Genomic DNA, 21,919 nt, shown 5'->3' with positions numbered 1-21,919 from the left:
ATGGCAGTGGGCAACTGAAGCAGGGCCTCTGAAGATGACCAGAGTGAGCAGTGAAATAATAGTCCTGTGGGAGAAGTCAGTCCTTAAGGTACTTTGGTCCCTGGCAGTTACAAGGCTTTACAATAAATATGTGAATAGATGCATCAAATGGACTGATAATGTGATGGTGTACACATAGGTTGAGGTACACTGGAGAAAGAAGCTAAGCTGAGAAACTCAGATAGAAAGAAATCAGAAATCAAAAAGAAATCTTGCTCTTTGTCAACATAATCTGCAGTAGTTATATGCTGATGCTGTTGCATTGCTTTACTTTCTCACGGAGAAGCCACTAAATCCCTACCTTTGTCAAAATCTCACTTAGATGAATGAATCAGCCAGTCAAACCTTGATGTGCATGCCTTTGGCCATATGGTCTTGCTACAATTTGGGAGTGACTCTGGAACTCCTGATTATGCTATTTTCTTTTATCCTCCCTACCTTGTTCATTCATAATCATCCTTTAATTAAAGTGTGGCTATTATATCCTGTGAATATTTGGGGGGAGGGGGGAGCTGTTAATTACATGCCCATCAGCATAATGGAAAGGGTAATTATCCTTATTGTGCTTTAGTGACATTGAAACCTCTATTATTCTTTGATTGGAACTGCATAATTACAGATAATTGCTGCAACTGTATTGTCTGTTCAAATATAGCTCTACAATAATTACCGTATTTTAATTAAACATGTTTGGGATTTAAAAGGAATATCCTTTTTTTTCCTAACATGCTGAAACAGAAACTCTGTCTAGATATAAAAAATGTCAGCCACGTACTTAGTAAATTTGGTGCACTGGATATTGATTCCTTTTCCTGAAAATGCTAATAGCATCTTGCAAGCACACATGAATGGTCAAACTAAGATACAAAACAAATGACCAACTCCAGGAAGAAAAATCTGTTGTGAGATGTAGGCCAATTACTTCAACAATCTGATTTTCGCTGAAATATTAATCTCATTACGTATAGTCCTTTTTTTCTGCCTGCAGGTGTGATGTTTGCAGGTGCAGTGGAGAAATACGGAGAAGAGAAATCTGTGATCAGTCTTGGTTCAGACAAACACTGGAGAAAGTGCTAAAACTGCCACCAGGCAGGAGATTGTGAGTCAGAATGTAGTTCAAAGGTACAAAAAAATCCTTTTGGTGAACATACTTGGTAGGCAGATGTTCTGCTCTCAACACCTGTAATCACACATGAGCCAAACATGGGATAATCTTACTTTGGCGCCATCCAAGCGGCTTGTTGATCAGTTTTGTACTTACTGTGGTAAGGGACTTTCATTTTATTCTGACTTGTGGAGGTTCACGGTAGGTGAAATCAGTTCTCCTCCAGAATCATGGATTATTAATCAGACATTATAACATGTAATGGTGAAATCTAAACTCTCATAAATATGTGTGAAAATACACATGGATTAAATAATTTCAACATTAACACCAAATGCTAATTTGAAAGATCTGCTGAATAGGCTTTAGTTGCTCATTAACCAGCCGAATTGCTCAATGAAAAATTATTTATCTGGTACCAACCCACAACCAGCAAGCAAAATGTGAGTGTTAGAGAATCCCTGATTTCTCTCCATGAGGAAAAATAATCTCTCCTTATGATGCAAGTTCCCAGGTGGGACCTGGGAATCTCCTGGTTTTATGACTCATCTCCTGACAATAGAGATCAATTCCCCTAGAGAAAATGGCTTGGTGTAGGTTGTAGAAAGCCTGCCACACTACTCTCGTGACTGGTGCATCCATGGATGGGACATCTTTTGCCATAGTGGGAGACCAGGTAGCCCTACAAGCTGGGTCAGGTAAAACAGTTGGGATATGTTATTCCATCATGGTTATTCTGTGTTATATTGTGCCACTGCTAGTGGGCATACAATGACATCATTATGAACTTGCCAATTTGTGAGCTATAATCTATTTTTTATCATGAAAGGGAGATAACAGCCCAAGAGGTAAGGTAGATGAAGTTGTTTTAAATGCAGTAGTTTCACATCAATTTCCATTTCCAGAGAAGTTCAATTTGCCAGTACAGAGGAGTTATTTGAAAGCAGAATGATGAGAGCTTAATGCATATTTTATCCACAGGGATTTCTTCAGGGATGGAAATTAATTTTAGGGGTTATTATTCACCCCCTTTTAAAAACCTACAACACTATTTGAGTGAAAAATATGGAGAATTATTTGATTGTTGGATAAGTCTTGCTATTCACATTGGTGTTAAATTTCATGTAATAAATGTTGTGTATATATTTTTGTTTTCTGCTCTTTTGGTATGTTTTTTCCCCCTTAAATTTAATAACATGAACTTGTAAAAGTAAAATCTACAATATTGCATTCTCCTGAGTGCAAAGGAACCTGAAGTTAACCACAACTCAGCATTTTGACTTGGACTGAGGCTTGGTGCATCCCTGCAACAAAATCAGGAAGTAGAAAACAGTACTAAGGTATAGTAAAGCATTAGTACAAGTTTATAATGCAGGTGGGGAAATGACACTTATTGATGCTTCCCCAGTTTAAAAACTTCCTGCAATAAACTCTAGTGGCTCAAAGAGACACTCTAGCCTAGCTGGCTCACTTCTATGCTGCCAGTTTTCTATCAGGACAGAATATTATGTGTTTAGATCCGAGGTCTGAGTCAAGAGATGCTTATGAAATCATTTGCTGAATTTGCTCATCTAGAAATATTTATTGGACCAGAACAGTAAATGTCAAATGCTGGGATTTTTACAAAGATGAATTTTAAAATAAAAATAAGTAATTTTTTAAAAATTCTTTAAAACAATCTTTTACATTTTAATGTTATGGCATTTTAAAAAGATTCACAACAAATCCTTTGTGTGATGAAAAACTTGTTTTATATTTTGGAACGGTTTTGTCTGTATGCCTCAGAAGAGAACAACTATAGTTATATGCCACAACAAAATTAAAATGATAAATAATAATAATAATAATAATAATAATAATAATAGTTCATTTTTATACTCTGTTTTTCACTTCCCAAAGGAGTCTCAAAGTTGCCTTATTTTCCTCTCCCCAGAGCAGACACCTTGTGAGGTAGGTGGGGCTTACAGAGCTCTGAGATCTTTGACCAGTCCAAGGTCACCCAGCTAGCTTCCTGTGAAAGAGTGAGAAAGGCCAAATGTGGAAAGCCTAGAGTCAACTCACAGCATCCAAAGGAACTCCAAAGAGAGGCTAAAATCAGATATGTCTCCTAATGTGAAAATTATCTTACACAGAAGTTCTGGTATGCTGTTGTGCTTCTGAGGAAAGTCATAAAAAGGTGGCAATGAGACATACATTTCACATGGTAAAATGGATTTACCCTTTCAGATGAATGGTGAACAGTATCTCTGCATCCTAAGAGTGCCTCAGAGGACTCAGCCCCAGGCCTGGGCAATGGATTTACCCTTTCAGATGAATGGTGAACAGTATCTCTGCATCCTAAGAGTGCCTCAGAGGACTCAGCCCCAGGCCTGGGCAAAAATTCCATTTAGGCACCCACACTCCCCCTTCTCAGAAGTGTATGGGCTTACATAGTCACTGTTCAATGTGTATTGACATTCCCATATTAATCCTAGCCTGTAGCCCAAGGATATTCCCTCATACCTCTCTTCCCAGAAGTTTTGTGCCAATCATCCATTCGCAAGTCAGCTCATTGCGCGGGAAGAGAGAATAGGCATGAGCAAATTGTCAATGCCCCTTGTGACCATCAAGCTATCTGCTTGGTTCCAATCTCACTAAGATCAGCAACATTGCACTATGAGTATATAACTTAAGTCAGCAAATGACCAGCAAGTAAGGGTGAGATGGGGAGATGCAAGCTGTGTTCATCTGCCTGTGTGCTTGTGGTGGAATAACAGACATTTCTGCTCCCCTTTTCCCTCAGTTCTTTTTAACTGATGCTGAGTGCTGAGTGGGGCAGTCCTTCAAGGCACCCTCTGAAAATATCTGACCAAGTCTGATTCATTTTCTGCTAACTGTGTAAAAGTTTAAGTTAACTTCAAAATGATCTGTCTTGGATCTGTTCATTTCATGCACTAGAAGAACTTGGAGGCTGCATTGATTCCATTCACTATCAGCAGTCTCTCTCTAGTATATTATATATAACCAAATCACTCGATGGTAGTAAGAATATCTCCAGCATTTTTGGTCACAAATTAGTGTCTTGTGTGTTTATGTTATATTTTCTTAGTGACAAATTATAGTCCAGTAACTGAGAAACTGAAATAGTGGCAGCTTGCCCTGAAGTAGCCTCCCAATGAAAGTTACGTTTTCTAACAATGATAAAATATCTTAAAACCGCCCGTGGCGCCACGGGCGCCATCTTTAAACCATCTTTCCTCACGACAGACAATCGGAGGGACCAATCGGCAGGCGCTTTGCGCCTGCCGATTGGTCCCTCCGATTCCCAGCCTCAGCAACTGCGAGCCGCGCACAGCGCGGCTCGCAGTTGCTCCCGGCCTGATGCGACGAGAGGCGCAAAGCGCCTCTCGCCGCATCAGGCCGCCGCCCCAGGGAGCCCCCGGCGAAGCGCGGCTGCCGGGGGTTCCCTGCCTGGTGGCCTGAAGCGGCGAGAGGCACGAAGCGCCTCTCGCCGCGTCAGGCCGCTGCCCGAGGGAGCCCCCGGCAGTCGCGCGAAGCGCGGCTGCCGGGGGCTCCCTGCCTCGCGGCCTGGCGCGGCGAGAGGCACGAAGCGCCTCTCACCGCGCCAGCCCGCCGACAACGAGAGAACGCTGCAGCCGCGACTCCGCTTTCTGCCAGCTCCTGCCGCTGCTGGCCGAGGAGCCGGACCTGCGCTGGCTGGCCTGGGTGCTTCGCCAGAGGCCAGAGAGCGCCGCACACGCCGAGAGAACGCCGCCGCCGCCGCCGACCAAGCCGCTGACGAGCAAGCCAGCCACCGCCGAACCACCGACGCCACAGTAAGTGCCTAGCGCCCGCTGCATTTAGCTGCAGCGGGCTTGATTACTAGTCTATAATATATTTGCCCAGCTTTTCTCTCTCTTTTCTCTTTTGGGCAACAATCCTTTCCTAACAGGTCTGTAGACAGTATTCCTCCCCGTCCCCCAAGATTCGTAACAACATTTAAAGCCTGTAATATATTCAAGATAAATAAATAAAATTGTTTTGTTTTGTACATCAGAAGTTTATGAAAATTCTTTTTGCAACTCACATTGTACTCCTCTATTTTTGTCATGGGCTGATACCTTTGATTCATAAGCATGAAGAGTCTTCTGTGAAGTAATATGACAGCTGCTAGTGAATAGCTTAGCTATACAGGTAATCTGGTGAAGGTGACGATTGATTGTATGATCATGGAGCAGAGAAAATTAACTGTGACAAGTCCATTAAAATCTGAGTATGGGTGAAAGGGAGAAAGGAAGCAGCTGGAATATTCCAAACAAGCACTGTGTTGTGATTGGTCGGCTGTGGAAAGGAAGAGAGAGAGAGAGAGAGAGAGAGACTGCCATACCTGGCAACTGTTGTATTTTGGGTGAAGTCTTGTACCAGTGCCACAATGTGGGCTGCTGTAAGTTGTGATGTAAGAACTTCTTCCTACCCAGCATAGCACTGGAATTCCAACTCTGCTGAGTAACAACTGACTTTTTAATATATAGCTATAATCAGGCTAGTGTTGTGAGCATGGCAGATCAGGTCACAGAGAGCACACAGACATGGAGTACAAAGATAAGATTACAAAAGGAAGAGCTTCACCAGCTGTAAAGGACAGACTATTTCTCAGTCTGCCATACTAAAAGATAAGAGCAAGTCAACAGCTGTAGCAGATAATTCACATGTCATGATTGATTGTTCTTATGTTGTTGTAGCTGTGGGCCATAACCTCCCAGTATAGACACCAACATATAATAGTGTGCCACAACAAAAGAGCTAAAGCATTTTTACATAACTGGATAAAGCTTTAAAGGTTTATAGCTAATATAGTAAGAAATCAATGTGACAACAACAAAAATCCATAAAATAACATGGAGTTATAATTTACCTAGAATTCTTACAGAATTAGCAGATGCTAATTTCTTCCTTATATTTATTGATAACAAAGTAGTCACTTTAAGGGTAACAAAAGGGATCAAATCGGTCAATTAAAAAAATCAATATATTCCTCATCTGAGATGGAAAAAATTTACAAGAAGTTGATTCAGCAATTTGTTTTGAATGGACCTATAGAAGGAACAATGTAGAATGCTGTGTACAGTATCTTCTGATTGAAACCATAAGGGCAGAGGCATTGTTCCACAGGTGTTTTTGAAATCTACCGTGTAAATACTCAGAATAGTTTGCAAACATGCACTAGTAAATGCTTTTCTTAATATTACATTAGAACACTCAGCTAATTAATAAGAGAAGATTTCTGTTTCCTAAATCTGAGGATACCACAGAGAAAATTTAGATTGTTGGGCCTTGCCAATATTATGAAGGGCATCTTTTTCAAAAAGCCAAAAACAAATTTTGCTTGAGTCTTAAAGAATACATGGAAATGGCTGTGCTGGGAAATGGTTCCATGCAGCGCATATACGAGCTGCATCCTATGTAAGCATGGGGGGTGTGAAATCCCCTGGCACACACAGTCCACCCCAGATTTGTGCATGCACATGCACAGCTCCAGGGCAGACAGGTTCAGCTGCAATGCATGGCTGCAGCAGTATGAGGGGGCAGGGGGCAATGGGGTGTCCCTGCACAAGGGTGGGATAGTATAGCAATACTATCCCACCATTGTGGGGGTGGATGAATGCCCCATTTGGCTCTGTGACACTGCAAAGCCAAATAGGCCATTTTGTGTCCCTGCTGAGACACTGTATGCAGGGGAAGAGCTGGGTGTCCATGTTAGGAAAGGGAATGCTAAAAAATCAGCATTCCCTTAACGTGGGGCCTCTGAGGCCCTAATGCAGACCAGGACCAGGTGGGGGCTGGGCTGCCAGTGATGTCGTGCATCTGCAGGAATTTGTCCCTCTGATGTTTGAATACTGGCCTGGTGCACCCCTCCCATGCATGTTCAAAGTCTGATGTTCAAAGTCTAAAGAGGGCATGGAGTATAACTGCAGAATTGGGGACAGCAAATTGGACCACTGATTCCCTTCCTTGTAGTACCAAAAACAATATTTGACTTGCAGGAGGGCATTATGTGCTGGAATAAGACGGAACACCAATGTTGGGATAAACAAGGCCACAGCTTTATCACAAGCAACATATGATCACTTTCACAGACAGTTTTATTTATCCCACTAGAAATAAAGCCCATTTTATTTTTTAATAAAATGGGCGCTAGGAGCCGGTCTTATCTCGGCCCTGGCAGCGGCCTCACCACAGCGAGGCTGTTCCCGGGGCCGAGAGAAGGCTGGCTCCCGGTCCCCCACCCTCCCCGAAGACAAAAACAGCGTTCTCTCTGCCCCGGGAGCGGCCTCGCCGGGGGTCCCACCCCCCGCCCCCCCGCTCCCCAATGCCCCCCCACGCTCCAGCGGCCGGGAGAAGGCAGCGCAGTGCCCCAGAGGACTCACCGCATCGGCTGGCAGTCCAGTCTATGCGGTGATTCCCTGGCCGGGCGAAGCAGCCAATGGGGAGCCACGCTTTGCGCAGCTCCCCATTGGCTGCTTGGACCGGGATGGACACTCGGAGGGGCCAATCAGGAGCCGCTTTGCCGCTCCTGATTGGCTCCTCTGAGTTTTTATCCCGAACAGGGCCCGACCTAACTCCTCCCAGACAGTCCTTACTCTTTTATTCAGTCTGTGGTGCACTGCGCCATGGGGCTGTTTAAAGATGTTTGTGTGAATAACAACTGAATTTCAAGGGAATTGATTGGCTGTTTTGGCAAAGAATTATCATTGGCTGTATTTGGATGTGTGACACAGTTTACTAATGTAACAGGATTAACTTTTCCTTATATATTCCTACTGTTATGATGGTCAGTTCATAGTCTGAGGAAGAGTGCTTACACTGTAAGAAGTTATTCTGAATGATTTCAAGATGGTTGAACATTTTTTCCCACTCCCATATTTCAGCCCCATACAAAAGATGGAATAATTTAAGGATTTGGGCTATAAGCTGGCCACCCTTTGAGAAGAAGAATTTTTTAAATAGCTTCCAGTTGATAAAATGGCCTTACAATGTTCTTTCCAAGACCCATGGAATACTATGCCTAGATATTTAAAGAAGGAACATTATTTTTTTTCATGAGCATTAGAATCATAGAATCATAGAGTTGGAAGGGGCCATACAGGCCATCTAGTCCAACCCCCTGTTCAACGCAGGATCAGCCCTAAGCATCCTAAAGCATCCAAGAAAAGTGTATATCCAACCTTTGCTTGAAGACTGCCAGTGAGGGGGAGTTCACCACCTCCTTAGGCAGCCTATTCCACTGCTGAACTACTTTGACTGTGAAAATTATTTTCCTGGTATCTAGCCTATAAAGTTGTACTTGTAGTTTAAACCCATTACTGCATGTCCTCTCCTCTGCAGCCAACGGAAACAGCATCCTGCCCTCCTCCAAATGACAACCTTTCAAATACTTAAAGAGGGCTATCATGTCCCCTCTCAACCTCCTTTTCTCCAGGCTGAACATTCCCAAGTCCCTCAACCTATCATCATAGGGCTTGGTCCCTTGGCCCCAGATCATCTTCGTCGCTCTCCTCTGTACCCTTTCAATTTTATCTACGTCCTTCTTGAAGTGAGGCCTCCAGAAATGCACACAGTACTCCAAGTGTGGTCTGACCAGTGCCGTATACAATGGGACTATGACATCTTGTGGTTTTGATGTGATGCCCCTGTTGATACAGCCCAAAATGGCATTTGCCTTTTTTACCGCTGCATCACACTGCCTGCTCATGTTTAGTTTACAATCCATTAAGTACCCCAAGGTCTTGTTCACACACAGTGTTACCTAGTAGCGTATCCCCCATCCAGTAGGCATGCTTTTCATTTTTCTGACCCAAATAGTCCAATTATTGTCAATTAATAGTCCATCTGTGCTTGAATCTTTTATTACCAAACCATATGGTTTTTGTTTTAGTATAAATAATTCTTATTTCTTCTCTATTACACTAATCATCAACTTATCTAGCAACCTTCTGAGCCAAAGTTTGGTAAAAGACATGATAGCCATATCATCTGCATACAGCTGACCAGCTAACGAAGGAGGAAATTCTGGGGTGTCATAGTCTGGATAAAATCATTGAATAAAAAATTAAGGAGGCCAAAAACAGCCTCACTTAATACCCTTCTTAATGGGATTGGGTAAACCCACTCTTTCCCTGACTGTGAGGTTGGAATCTGGGCTGATCCTGTGTTCAGCAGGGGGTTGGACTAGATGGCCTGTATGGCCCCTTCCAATTCTATGATTCTATGATTCTGTGAATCTCTCTCAATATTTGTTTTAACAAAGTTTGCCCCATAGTCTTGATTGTTCAGTGGAATCACAAGCTGAAGTGAGGTCAACAAAAGCAACATAGAGGCATCTTCTATAATTTCTGGTATATTTTAGAATTAGGTACTTCAATGTCAAACAATGATCAATTGTAGTATAACCTTTACAGAAGCCTGCTTATTCAGAATTGAAAAGGTTTGCCCAGTCTTCCAACTTTAATAAAAGATGGTGTGTATATAATTTAGAAGAAATATCCCAAAATCTTATAAAACAGTAATTGGCAGAATCTTGCCTGTTGCATTTTTTTATGAATAGGAATTATAATTCTTTCCAATTGGAGGGAATAGTACAAATATAATCAATTTTTGAGAAAAGTCTAACTAAAATTGGGCTCCATCAATGTGCATTTAGCTTAAATACCACAAGTCGTACCAAATCTTCCCCAGGAGAAGGTGTTAATCAGCGGACTACATTCAGAGTTTGAAATTGAAGCCCAGGTTGGAAGATGGTCAAAGTCTTTTACTGGATATTCAGAAAATGACTCAGTTTGAGTGTTACAATAATACAATTTTAAAAATGTGATAAATTCGCATTTTTGCTGGAATGAGAGTGCTGGTGTTAAAATATGGTGCCTGAAGCTATCAATTCCCCAAACCACTCTTTTTTTGTAGATGGAGAGACATAACTCTTCCCCCCTGTGATTTACAATAGGAGAAGTTTTTTTCCTCTTCAGGAGCTGCTTATTTGAAACAGAACTAAGACAATAGTTGAACTGAATGACCCCATCTGACTATTCTTACTCTATTTTGGAGTGTACTTTAGGTTTGCCTCATGAGTCTACATTTCTGGTCAAACCAAGGGGCTTTCCGCACCGGAATCCTTGTAGCAAATTGTTTGCTGAACGAAAAATCGCCATTTAAAATAGTGGAATTCATCATTATGCATACCTGAGTTTGTAGTGGAATCCAGTTGCGTTTCCATCATTTCCCACAAGCTTCCGGTCTCAGCAAAAATCGCTAGAAAGGAAGCGCTATTGCCGAGCTCGTCCCACCCCTGGCCGTCAAGCAGCCAATGGGCAGCCGTTAGCATGCTCCCAAACAGCCCCTTTCCCTTTAAGAAAGGTTTTTTTTTAAAAAAAAAAAACACCCATTGCAACGAATATGTGTTGATTCGTTGCAACAGAGAGACCCATCCAGCTGGCAGGTGTGTTTGAGCTGTCGTTTCATCGTTGCCATGCTCCCCCCAAGTGAACCCCCCCCCTCACGGGCCCGATTTTCGGCCGAAAACAGTGTAAAAAATAAAGGGAAAATACATCAGCAAACAGGCTTCTCTGTTGTTTGTGCTTAGTGACTAAACAGCTCTGGGGAGGGACTGAAGCCGGGGAAGTCTCTAAACAGAGGCTCACTGGTGGGTTGAAGTCCGCTCGCTCGGAGAAAAAAAATGGCGATCGCTTCGCCGGAAGATCAGAGGAGAGAGCCAGTGGGAGGGACTTTGTAGGAACCACAACAATGGTAACGCACAGAACTTTCCCACTATTGTTGCAGATTGGTTGCAGGAGTGTAGCGCTTTCCGGAGGGTGAATCCACTTTTGGGGATTTCCCTGAAAGCGCTACAAGGAAGCCCTTTTTGCGGATCGGTTTCAGGTGTGTGGCAGATTGTCAACGACGTTGTGCATAATGGCAAATCAGTAGCGTTTTCAATTGGCAACCATTGTGCGATTTTGAAGGCGTGCGAAAAGCCCCCAAGTCTTTCTTATATGGCTCTGGATGGTTAGCCTAACCGTGGTTAGAGAAGAATTCAACAAGGAAATAATACTGGCAACAATGTAAAAAATATCTGAATTGCATGAGCTCATGTGGTTTCTCTATTCTATTAATTGGCAAGAGCTGAGAAGAGCTTAATCTTGCTGCCCAGACTAACTGTCCATTTAAGACATCATTTGTTTAAATTAGGACCTGCATTATTATAGTGTAGTATGGGTAAAGATTTAATGAGTGTAGAAAAAAAAACCCTTCTCTCTCTCTCTGTGGTCTACTGTAAATGCCAAAATGCTGAATACTTGGTAAAAGAGACTAGGAAACCATCAATGGCAATAGTGCTGTTGAAACTTTAAAAGGGTTAAGAGCCATTCAAATGATCATATTCAGCAAACCAAACACAAACCAAATCTAAAAAACAGTTTAGAAAGTGAACTCTATCTTGTTCCTTTCCAAGGAAGACAATGAAAGATACCAAAAATACTCCAGGTTGATTTTTTTACCTTTCTGATAAAGCTGTTAATATTCTGGCCCACATGTGGAATGCTTTTTCCATTGTAGACTTGGTTCGGTTAGACAGCATTCTTACATGAAGGTAAGTAACATTAATGCAAAGGCTATGTCCCAGTTGTTTACTAGCCAAATGGGCCTGATTTAATAGCTGGTAAAACAAAGGAGCAAAAGCCCTGTAAAGAAGATGACATAGTGTCCAGACACCAAGTTTCCTGCAAGAATATGACATAACATTTCCTTAAATATTGTTGAAAGCTGTTGTCCACAGATTTAAAATGCCACCCAGCTATATCCCAGGAAAAAACTCAGATAGTTTCAGAGTCTTTTAATAGTCTATTAATAGAATTTAGGGTGTCTGGTGTAGATATGTCACCCATGAGATCACTTTTCCTGTATTGAACAGCAATGAAGCGTGATCTGTTGCTTGATGGGGTTGTATATTCAATTGTTCAGGCCCTTCCTGTGCATTAACAACTGCTATTGAAAGCTTTATAGTATCATCATGGAGTAAGCAGGCCAGTTTGGTGTCACAATTTAGAAGACTGTCATGGGTTTGCAGATCTCGATGGGAATAGATGGGGTCTCTGTTAATTTTCTTCCTTTTATCCTTTCTGAGGATTGTTTGTTATTAAAAGTAGGTGTAATATAAGTGATCTGACAGATATACATAGGCAAGTTAACATATTCTCAAATTCATCCATCTTGTGAAGAATTCCATCTGAATCATTACAGGTCAAAATCTCAATGGGGGAGAAGTGGGGTGCATCAGGAGAAGTAATTTGGTGCATCAGGAGAAAGGTTTTCATTTTTAACATTAAGGGGATAATAGCTTGTTTAAAAGTCACAAGCACACTCTTAACTCCTCTTGTTGGCAGTCAATAAATGGCAATTAAATCAACTACTTGAGGATCTATTCATAGAAGTTTACTCAAGGAGCTGATAACATTTCTGCATTGATTCCAGTGTTCAGCATTCAAGCCAATACAAAGTGCACCATGATTTAACTGTAATGCCTGCTTGCAAATTTGAGCATCATCATCATCATCATTATCACTATTATTATTATTATTAAGATTTATTCCTCACCTCTCCCCGTAGGCCCGAGGCGAGTCACAAACATAAAGACCCCATTAAAACCATACAATAAAATATATAAACTACATAATAACAAGATGCGGTAAAAAGTCAGCTCAAATCTGGACTACCCTTTAGTAACCCACTATAGAGCAGGGAGGACAGATGGTGCCAGATGGACAATGCTACTGCTTCTGTAAGGGGGGGCCAGATCGTCATCAGCCTCAGCAGCAGTTTGACAGTGTTTTAAGGGCACAGTTGAATGATTTTGCCAGTTAACTAAACTGGTGTCTTCTTCAAAATGTGGCACTTTGGTATTAGAGTCTAAGCTGTTAGTTGTAAAAGGTCTCTCCAGATGTTTTCCAGTAAAAGATTCAAAAGAATCTCACAAACATTCAACTTTGTTGGACAGGTGAGTTGTTCATCATTGCCAATTTCTGTTGTGGTTGTCAACAGGCATTGCTTAACCACAAATTCCATAACAGCAGATGGCTGTGTTTCATTGCCATTGTGATTTAACATTTTCCCCCAATTGTCCTGTATGGACTCCTGATCAAATATTTGAAGTTCTTCCCAGTGGAACAGAGCTATCTGGAGATGGAAGAGATTCTTCTGTTTCAAGTGGAGTATAGATGTTTCTTAAAGGGACTACAACAAGATCTCTCAGATCCTCCCTCAATGAATAATTGTTTGACAGGTTTTGTTGGAGGAGGCGACTCAGAGTTTGTGCAGCTCCACCATAGTAAGAAATATAGTAATGAGGAAAAATTATAGACTCACGCTATCCAATGCCTCATACCTGGCCCATAAACATTAAGATGCTAAGATGGCAGGATTCTCTCAGACTGCCAAGTAATATCTATAACTTCAATGTAGTACCTTACTTCAGGGCTGAATAACATCCAACAGCTCACTGGAAACTCCAAACAACTGTCCATGAAGAGTTGGCAATTTATATATTCAAAAATAAAAAAAACAACAGTTTGTGAGAGAGGTTCTGAACAGTGCTATTACTGACGTCATCACAGAGGAAGAGAACGTAATTTGTGAGTGAAATAGTCTGCAGTTTCCTCATTTTGAAAAGATGAAGAACAGAGTTTGTCTGACACACACACACACATTAACACGTACCTCTTCGCTACTAAAAAGTGGTCCAGATTCCATTCAAAATGCATACTTCCTGTGCTTCATCTTTTTCTTTAAATTGATTTAGTCTAATTCATGATTGGAATGTGATTTTCATTCAAAACAGAGCCTAATGCCTTGCTTTTATACTAGCAGTAACTAATGGCACATGAAAATGCATTTACTATAATCTAAGAGGTGAGTAATCACAGCTGCTTAAAGAACTGCCAACACCTCAGCTCTTTGAGGAATATATGCTTGTTTAATTTAAGCTAGCAATAATTTCTTCATAGCTACAAACGAAAAACTCAAAGTGTCTGTGAACGAAAGCCCATACTTTTCAATGAGGTTTTCCCCACTGATTTCAAAGGCGTTTAAAACAGACTCTAAAAGATAAATCATGGACAAATCTGTGGATACTTAAATCCAGAAACCAGAGCCATGAACACATGAGACATCTTTCTGCAAACCTAAAAGCTCCAGCTTTGAAGAAAAGCATGAAATTGGGGGGGGGGCATGTGGGGGCTTTAAAAATTCAATGGTGTACCTGTCCCAGGGGCCAGCTTGTGCAGCTAGTCCATACATAGTGCCATGGTGAGTAGAGGTTGCTGAAGGAATGAAGAAGGAATCAGGAACAAGGATTGAGGGGAGATAAGGGCAGGTTGATAGGAGAAGGGGAGATACTATGGGAGCTTTTGGGAAAGTGAGAGAGAAAATAACAGGGACTGGGAAAACGCAGATTCCCCCCACTAATCATTATACCCAATTTTCAGTTTCCTTAGCTGTCTTTTTTCTCTTGATTTCCTTCATATTGGTACCCATTGGGGGAAAAGGGGGGACATAAATGAAATATATAAATAATAAATGTAGCTGAAGATGAAGAACTGATAACAATGACATTGGTTTGTGGGTGGGAAGGAGAGAGGAAGCAGGGAAAGGTGAGGATAGGGGGGGGGGAGGTTCCAGGAGGAGAGAAATAGTATAAGGAGGAAATACAGTAGAAAGTGAGGTCTTCCCTGCCAAATCCTAGCAAGTTCCCTACTGCAAAACTGGGCTCAGTTCAGCTGGTAACTATGCAGCTTGGCCAGAGTTTTCCTGGGGATATGGAATCATAGAATCATAGAGCTGGAAGGGACCTCCAGGGTCATCTAGTGCAACCCCCTGCAAAATGCAGGACCTCACGATTACATATGGGAAAACAGATACCTGAAGATGGAAGTAGATAAAGGTAGGATGGATGTTGGGTGAGAAAGAGAGAAGGATGCAGGAAACTAGCAAACTCTACCGGGGCAGCCAGAGAAGGGAAAGAGGGAATAGTAGGGGAGGAGAACATTTGCAGGTTCTCTGTTCGTTTAAGGCTCACCATATGTAATACATGGAACCTCATTAAACATTTGGCCTTGGGGCTGGTGTACATTTTTAATAGCTAAAGCTGCTCACTAATTGACTGAGTAATGGGCATTGCTGGTTTAGGCTTCTATGTAGCAGCTCTCCACACAATAAAAGAGAATTGTGGAATGAGCTCTATCTCCAAATGTTTTCAGTTAAGCCCCCCCAAAAACATGCAAAGGCTGTTTTCATACAATAACCAAAGCATGTTTGCTCACATCTTCTAGAATCTAGGAAGTAATAATGAAGAAGAGTATGCCTCTGAATAATTGAACAATGGAATATTTAAGATAGGCCTTTCATGGAGCCCATAAAGCTAGATATCCTGATAGAAAAACTAGATCATAGATTTCCCTCATCTGCTCTGAGTATTGGGTTGTGTTTAATGTTTCACGTTCTCACTTGCAGTATTGTGATCTCATGATTTGCAGTGTTCCAATACAAGACAATACAAACAAGGAGAACATTTCATGACCAAAAAAAGGTATTTATTTATGGTATCTTCAAGATATATTTCTCCTTCTTAGAATGATAGTTTGGTAATACTGTTCTTTTTTTAAGTAGTGACACCTAGACTCTCACAGATATGTGGGACATGTGCCTGCTCTGGAGCTCTTTAATACATCCTCCCTCTCCCTTGCTCCTTCCCTCACATACACATACTTTCCCTCCCCACTTCCTCTCCCCCTCTCTCTCTCTTCTTCACTTCCCCCCCTCCCCGATCTACTCCTTGATCCATCCCCCTTCCCTCCTTATCTCTTTTCCCAGGAGGGCCCTGGCCTCTTCCAATCTGGAGGGCAGCGCCTGGGCCTGTACTGGCATCGTGTCCTGCATGCTAGCCCCAGGATGCCAGGAGGGAAGCCGCCTCACCACTGGGAGCCATGCGGCCTCCATCCTGCACCCCAGTCACCTTCCCACCACCCAGACCACCACCTTGTTCCCTCCCCCCCCTTCTCACCTTCGCAGTGGTGCTAGCCCAGCCTCAGCACTGCCTCAGATGTCCCCCAGTCAGGAGGGGTGGCACTGGCCCAGCCTCCTCCCACAACAGCCCATGCTGCCCCAGCTGCCTGCCTGCTGAGGTGCCCCACAGCTGCCCCAGCCTCTTCTACCATTTCCGTCCCAGGGGCTGCACCAGAAGATGTGTACCACATCAAAAAAAGATCTGAAGTTCACCATTAAAATGACTGTGAGATATGTCTTTTGTTCCTCTACAAAGTCTGCTACTTTGGAGAGGATGCTGAAGATGCTTTAGTTTGTATTTTTAATTTTGCACCTTGCAGTTCCTCAGAGTGGCCAGTTAGCCACTTCATCCATAACATTTTGCATCAGCATAATTTTGGAGATCTTCAATCTGTCTGTTTCATGAGATCACTTCTGTGTTCTTCATTATAGAGGAATTTCAGTCGACAAAGCATGGTGGGGGGGAGAGCAAATCAGAAGGGACAGGCAAAAGAAGCAATGGTTTATGTCATACAGTGTATTATATAATGATGGCCCAATAGACCAGTTTAGATTAGTCAAACAGAATGGGAGGAGAGAGGAATGTAATTTACTTCTCTGTCATCCTGCCATGTTGATCCATGTTGATCCTACCTCTGACACCAGCAGGTAACCATTCATTGCTGTATTGTCTGGGTTGCTAGTTGTTGTTGTTGTTAGGTGCGAAGTCGTGTCTGACCCATCGTGACCCCATGGACAATGATCATCCGGGCCTTCCTGTCCTCTACCATTCTCCGGAGTCCATTTAAGTTTGCACTGGGTTGCTAGTATTGACACTTAAATATTTGATTTAATACATGACCGTCAGCTAATATTAGAGATGGAGCTGACAGACTAGCTGGACAGGAAGATCTGCATAGAGCTGGCATATTGTGCAAACCAGGCAATGAATTTGACCCCTTAGTACTGGGTTTAATGCCCCTCAAATGTAGTTTTATTATGTCTAAATTCTATACTCTGGTCTGTAATCATCATATAAATAAACTGAGTGCTGGGTTTAGCAAAACTGGAAAATGAGACTTTTGTGAAATAGAAAATAATAATTAAAGTGAGTTTTGTATTATGATTATAACAAAATTTTTTTTGCTGCTCTTCCTCTTGTTACACATATGTTTCTATAATTAAACATCTGGTGCCAGAGTCAGAATGGAATAGATTTTCTTCCCAGAGCTTATTCTGATTTGGTGACTTGCAAGGAGTGAGCTGAAATTTCCTTGTTTTTTTACTAGTTAGCATTTCAAAACAAGGAAAAGCAAGAAAGCACATGCTGATTTTTGTCAGTAATGTTTTCATGTGGTTTTCTATGGGTGATGAAGGACTGGTCTACACTATGTTTCAGCATTTTTTCTCCTTTGCTGCACAGGTCATATGAGAAGGGTACTTGCCTACATGTGTATACACATAGGCCTCAATTCAACGTAAGCACTATGTCTTTTTCAGGGGAGGGAAATAGTGACTCATTACATTTTCATCCTACATTTTCACCAGGGGCAGAATATCCCCCCCATAGTAGTTGGGCAGCCCATGACTATTCTCTACCCAATGTTATTTAACATCTATATGCATCTCCTCACCCAGCTGATCTGGAGTTTCAGGCTGCATTGTCACCAGTATGATAATCCTGTTGATAGATGTCCATTTGTCCATACCCCCACACTCCTTGGCCAGATGCCTTGAGGCTGCCGTGGATTGACTCAAGTGGAGTTGAATCCAGCGAAGAGAGAGGACCTTTCGCTGGGTTGGCATGCCATGAGGGAGGTAATGCAACTACAGGCTCTTGATGGGGATAAATTGACATCTTTAACCATTGTCAAAAACCTGGATGTGATTCTGGATGCCTCCTTATCTATGGAGGCCTAGATCACAAATATTACTCATGAGGCATTCTACTACCTCAACTGTAACTCAGTCTATGCTGGGCTGCCCTTGAAGCTGCTCTAAAAATTCCAATTGGTCCAGCAGCTCAGGCCCAAAGAGTGATAATATCTAGCAGCCAAAATCTATTCAGGGTCCCTGGCCCCGAATGAGTGAAACTGGCCAGAGGCCTATTCACCCCTGGCCTCAGCCTGGTGGAATGCTTCCCCTAATGAGATCAGGGCCCTTTGGCTTGTTAATCAGTTCTACTAGGTCTATGGTTGAGGCCTAGAAATAACATCATTGATGGTGGCCTCCCTGCTCAAAAGTCCATCAAAACCCCCTGAATAACTCCATATGGTCTCCCAGTTCAGTAATTATTTCAGTGCTTTGTACAATTAAGAAATGGCCATCAGTTTCTGCACTATTGGATCTGTATAAAACATTTTAAATTGAATTTTAGAATTTTAAAACTGAGATTAATATTTAATTCTTATGCATTTTAAACATTGTTGTTAGCTGCCCTGTGCCCCCTGGGGAATGGTGGGGTATAAATCTAAAAATATATAAATAAATATGGAGACATGAACCCAGCTCTCCACAGTATGTCCATTTATATCCTCATACTGAATCCCGCATTTCACCTTTTATAAGAATGACTAGGGGCAAAGCCCGTTGTATCGAAGAATACAACGGGCACTAGAGCTTGGCAGTGGGAAGAGGAAGGGGAGGAGTTGTCCAGTCTGTAAGGGCATGGAGTTGAATGTGTGTGTTATGTGGGAGGTTGTGGTGGCATGGTGGCAAATGAGGGCATGGGTGTGGAGATATGGGTGTCAAGAACCTGTGGTGTGGAATGTTCGTTGAGTATGGGAGAGGACTGACCTTTGGGAATTTTGGCATAGTGGTTACAGATGAGCTTTCCAGAGCCATGTCCTCAGATATGTGAAGGGAAAATCAGATTGGAGACTCTTCCTAGGGGAAGATTACATGGCAACCAATTCCTCCGAGTTCTGCATCATTTCCCTTCTTGTGTGAATTAGGCCACATTCACCGAAATGCCCCTCTGCCCTAATACACATGGAGTAGTCACAGTACACAGGTGTCCACCCTGTTCCTTCTTTTCCATTTTTTCACTGTTGATAAAATGTTATGCGCCCACATGCTTCTTTCATGGTTGCTCCTTAGAAGAACGGATTTTTGTACCCTATTGCTTACTACCCAAAGGAGTCTCAAAGCGGTTTACAAACACCTTTTCCATTTGTCTCTCCACAATAGTCAACCTGTGAGGTATGTGGGGTTGTGAGAGGTCTGAGAGAACTGGGAATGGGCCACAGTGACCCAGCAGGCCTCAGGTGTCTCAAAGCATTTTTCAATTGTCTTCCCTTTCTCTCCCCATAGCAGACTCCTCATGAGGGAGGTGGGGTAGCGCTCTGTGCATAGCAGTCTTGACCTTAGTAAGGTTTTTTATACTGGTTTTTTATTTGCCAGGCCAAGGTTATTTGCCAGGCCAAAAAGTCATCTCGGGTTACCATGTGTCTCCAGCCATTTACTTGTTCTCTATTTACAGTTTCAGGCTGTAAATATTTATTTAGATCTTCCTGCACTTTCCAGACTCACAGGACTGATGCTGGTCTGCCTGTCTGCGCCCCAGAATACAAACAGTTGCTGATAAGGGCTGGCCAGGAGGGACACCCCTGCACCACTCCTTACCAACTGCAGGCAAAAATGGCTCCTATGAAGGCTGGACTCTGAGGCATTGTATGATTTTGAAGGCCCACCTCCAAACCTCCAGGAATATTTCCAACTCAGGGGTAGTCAACCTCCAGGTGGGGCCTGGAGAGCTCCTGGAATTACAGCTCATCTGCAGAGTATAAAGATCAGCTCCCCAGGCAGAAAGGGCTACTTTGGACAGGGTTGTGGTAGAGAAGAAACATTTAAGGCCTCCCACACAGGTTGTTGTTGAATTGAAAGACTTAAGGCCTACTGGACAGGGTTGTTGTGCAGATGAAACAGGAGACAAAAGAGCCAGTTTCTTCTGCAGAATAATGCTGTGCAGTGACCTCAAATCTACAGAGTGTTGCAAAGAAGAAATACACATGGCTTGGCTGTGTCTAAACCCCGGCCAGAGCAGTATTTTAAGTGAGAAGGGGATTTTCTGTGGCCTCCCTGTCAGGCAACTGTTTGGCAGAAGGGGAAAGCCCCTCAGGCTTCCCTGCATTGCTCTCTGAAGGAAAATGCCTCCTTTCCCTCAGTCAGGGCCTGTCAGAGGCTCCTTCGCAGCAGGCCTGAAGGGAGGGGGAGGGAGAGGGCCCACTCACCAGCCTCCTGCCAGCTCTGTCAGGGTTCTGAGGCAGTTTACAGTTGGACATGACAGTTAGGATTGCCTTAAGGCGAAAAGGGCTGGCACAGCCTGTGTTCTCATCGCCCTTGGCAGCCCTACTGACCTCCGCTCCCTACAGTGGTCAGGAGCAGACTGGCAGCCAGACTGGGCTGGGTGAATGGAATTTTGGTCTGTCCTGGTGAGGGGCCAATTGGAAGACGCTTCGTGCCTTCTGATTGGCCCCTCCACTTGTCAGTCCGGGGCCAAAGGGCCAATTGTTGCCCCCCCCCCCCCGATTACGGACTGAGCCCACCCCAACACCCCTTACTGTTTTATTAAGAGGGAAAAGATATGGATGTGCATACATTGAACAAATCCCTGACTGACAATAAAAAAGTATTCAGTAGATGGCCTTGGACTTGTTCTAACGATCTTAAGAGTGTTACCTCCAGCTAGACTGGTATCTGATGAAGGGAGCTTTGGCTCTTAAAAGTGTTAGCAGAGTTTATATATGCAAAGGAGCCAAGCTCTGGCTGCTTATTTATTTATTTACAAATTCGATATATAGACCACCCATCCCACACTGGGCTCAGAGCAGCCAACAACATTAAACAAGAATAAATATTAATAACATTATCAACAACTATTACAATCTAAAATGTAAAAAGATGATCCCAGCAGTTGTGTTGATAAATTGCTTGAGGCCAACAATGGAAGTCCTCTACTGTGAACCATAAGCCCAGCAGAGCAATTCAGCTTGAAGGGCCCTGTGGAACTGTAGTAACTCCTACAGGACCTGGATCCCAGCTCGCAGAGCGTTCCACCAGGTTGGGGCGAGGGCTAAAAAGGCCCTGGCTCTGGTTAACAAAAGGTGCACTGTTTTTGGTCCAGGGACCACTAGGAGGTTAGCTGTTTGGAGTGTAAAAGTCTAACAGATATATTGGAAGAGGCGATCTCATAATAGCTTTATTGAGAATTGAAACAACTTTCTAAAAACAAAAGAGAGAGAGAGAGAGAGAGTCTTAGAAGTCTAACTGATTAAGTATTCTCTTAATCTGGATGCAATCAGGGAAAAAGTGTGCTCAAAGGAGCAGGAAGCCTCCAGGTAAGTCCATTAAGACACAGGAGGAGATTATTTGAAAAATACAAAGATATTCTTGATATAAATATGCTAAGTACTCAACAATGCCCCCCAGGGGATTTTCTTCATGCTGTTGAATCATGCACACTACAGATCTTGCATATGGCAACAAAAGGCTCATACCCCGAAAGTCTTGTTTGTAGACAACACAGCCACCCTCTGATTCTCTGAAGTAGTTTGTAACCTTCTTCTTTTGTGTGTCTGTCTTTGGTTTTTTTTTTTTTGCCTTTCCAGAAGCTTTGGATTCATAATGCCTTATTTGTATAAGCTGATGTTTCAGCTAGTGGAGGCATAGATGGCTTTATGTGGGAATTAGATAGATAGGTTTATAGAT

At 42.8% G+C, this 21,919-nt stretch overlaps 1 long non-coding RNA gene across 1 annotated transcript in view; it reads left to right on the top strand.

Annotated features, from left to right (window-relative positions):
* Positions 1–1,056: 1,056 nt before the first annotated feature.
* Positions 1,057–21,919, top strand: part of LOC143839073 (uncharacterized) — a 67,341-nt gene continuing 46,478 nt past the window's right edge. Inside the window, exon 1 of the long non-coding RNA XR_013231618.1 lies at positions 1,057–1,138. This is a non-coding gene — a long non-coding RNA (uncharacterized LOC143839073). The remainder of the gene's footprint in view (positions 1,139–21,919) is intronic.

Source organism: Paroedura picta, chromosome 1 (assembly GCF_049243985.1).
Source record: "Paroedura picta isolate Pp20150507F chromosome 1, Ppicta_v3.0, whole genome shotgun sequence".
NCBI lineage: Eukaryota > Metazoa > Chordata > Lepidosauria > Squamata > Gekkonidae > Paroedura > Paroedura picta.
The sequence above is the reverse complement of the archived record's forward strand: the minus strand, read 5'-3'. Positions and strand labels throughout refer to the sequence as shown.